Source organism: Lathyrus oleraceus, chromosome 4 (genome assembly GCF_024323335.1).
Source record: "Lathyrus oleraceus cultivar Zhongwan6 chromosome 4, CAAS_Psat_ZW6_1.0, whole genome shotgun sequence".
Lineage (NCBI taxonomy): Eukaryota > Viridiplantae > Streptophyta > Magnoliopsida > Fabales > Fabaceae > Lathyrus > Lathyrus oleraceus.
In genome coordinates this window covers 34,291,720-34,294,359 of record NC_066582.1, presented here as the reverse complement: position 1 = coordinate 34,294,359, position 2,640 = coordinate 34,291,720, and positions in this window count along the sequence as shown.

Here is a 2,640-nt window from a genome sequence, read left to right as displayed (position 1 = left end):
TTGGGAAGCCTTCTTGACGCCTCAGATCCTTACCCTTCAATTTAACCCTTCGAAAGTCCAAGGCACACTGATAACTTACCAGCCCAACCTTATTACTCGACAACTTGGGTTGGTTCAGATCCTCCCGAAGTGCCTATACGACAAGAAGAGTAGCCTCCTCCTTCATAATGTCGGTCATACTGAAACCACGACTTTCAGACAAATAGCCAAGTATACTGGCAGAACCCAGTCGACTCCATTTCATTTTGAGCCTAGCTTCCTTTGCAGTCGAGAATTTGGGAAGTGGTGGGCTAAGTATTACATCGAGGAATTCTGCGATGTTACTTCCTTTATTCAACTGTTTAACAAAGCTTTTATCCTTGTGCAGGAAAAGACCACGAAAGGTACTTATACGCTTATAAAATAAATTCAAGCTTTTCAAAACTACTTTGAAACTGCCTATCGACCTGATGATCTTAGTCGAACCATCCGCGAAGCAGCTGTTACGCTAAAAGAGAAATTTTCAAAGAAAATGGAAACTTTAAATATTCCCTCATACGTTCCTCGCGAGAAACGCTATGAAATGGCTCTTGAACTATTTCCCCCAAAGTTTCCTTCACTGCCAAAAGCTGACTTCAGAGTGGCTCTTGCACCCCCATTTCTAAATTGGTTCATTTGTGGAGACTCTATTAAAATCCTTTAACAACAATCTCAGAAAAAGGCTCAGCGTGTGGTTGCGACTAAACACACTTTAGGCAGTTTCAAAGGGCACATTCATATAGGAATCGAAGATGTCCAAATTGAATCGGACATATCTGAAGGTGTGATACAGGGACTTCCCTCGAAGTAGATTCCCTTTAACTTGCTTTTAGCTAACGCTAACCATTTCTTCTTATTTTTATCTAGCTATCAAGATCCCCCCCCCCCCAAAAAAAACACACCAACAAAAGACCCATCGACTCTAAGGTTTAAGGAAGTAGCAAACCTGCAAAGGTACCTCTCTTCCCTTGTTCGTTTATCCTTGTTATACATTGATGATATAACATTTAATGCTTAGTTCAGGTTGCTCAAAAACGTCTGATGAGTCCCTTAAAAATCTGAAAACCTACTGCTACCCCCATCGTCATGGATTCTGACGAAGATGGCTTGTCGCCTGTTCTGGATCTCACTTCGAGGAAAAAGAAGCCACAGCTGAAACCCATCGATCCTCCAAATCAACCGAACACAAAACTCCCGAGAAAAAGGCCCGATGCGCTTGTTATCCAAGAACCTACTCCTAAGGAAATGGCAAGAGTAGCAGCGACTCAAAGTGAGAGCGATAATTCTAGCCCCGAGGTCGAAGGTTATAAGGTACCACACACTTCTCTTCATTTTATTTCACTTGTTTGCCTCTTTTAGTCATTTACACCTTCTGATTGTATTGATTTTAGGGTGACAGGGGCACTATTATTCTTCCCAAGAAAACTGCTTCCTCTAAGCCTACCTCTGTGCCAGATGTTTTGAACAATGTTGGCAAACCTACCTATCGACCATCCTCTAAAAAGGGGTCGATGAGCGAGATTAATCAGCCTCCAACCGGTAATCTCGATGCTTCGCCACCAAAAACCACTACTCAACATTCTCATATCAGTGAATTTGAGCATGAGACTGACTCGAGCAAAGAAAATGAGGCCTAAGGTAATCCAGTCCCTATGGCTGAGAATGAACTAGCTGAGGATGAGGAAACCCCCGGGGCTGGTCTACATACGGCGGAAGAAATGAATGAGCCTCAGGGAGAAGTATAAGGCGTCGAAGACATGGTGGTAGAAGAAGCGGCTGAAGGAAATCTGGCGACTAACCCTGATTACATCGATGGCCAAATAGAAGGAAGAGCCAATGCAGGTGAAGAACATGCTCGAACTCAAACCCCTGCAATGGATGACAATCCGAAGGTTGGCGTTTCGCCAAGTAGCATTGGTGCTCTTTCTGCAGAAAAGTTGGCTATCTTGAAGCAATGTCAGCCGCTGGAGTATTTAAAGGTGATGCTAAATTATAGGGAGAGTTCTTCTGATCAAATTCATAACACTTCAGTGTCAGAAGATCAGCCTTCGAGCACCCCTGCGGGTGAAATCCTTTCTAAAATCAAGGATAAAGTCTTTAAGGGTGACTTGTTTCTGTTGTTGCTGGCTGATCCTTCTGCCCTTTTAACTCCGAAAGCTCTTCTTATCCAGGTTGACTTGCTAGAAGCCTCCCCTAAAGTGGCGAACATTATTCTAGAGATAGGGACCATGATCGACCAAGGTGTTGCGGATCACAAATTGCTACCTCACCTTACGGGGGAAATAGAGAAAAAAATTGGTTCTGAGGCTGCAACTTGGGATGTTGCTACCGAATATACCAATAAAGCAATAGAGTCGGAATAAACCAAGCAAAAGAATAAAGAGAAGGTTGATGCTCATGATCGCAACATCGCTTCCTGGAGACAACAAATATCAGAACTGCGGGCCAAAATCTCTGATGCTGAAAAGGATAAGCAACAACTGTTGGAATTTGATGACGCTTTGATGGCTCAGGATCTATTACTTGGCATGGAGTTTGTCGAAAAAGCTCGACAGCTTGAATCGGACGTCAAACTCTTGCGCTAAAAAAGATCTTTGTGCGAAAAATGGTTGGAGCTCCTCA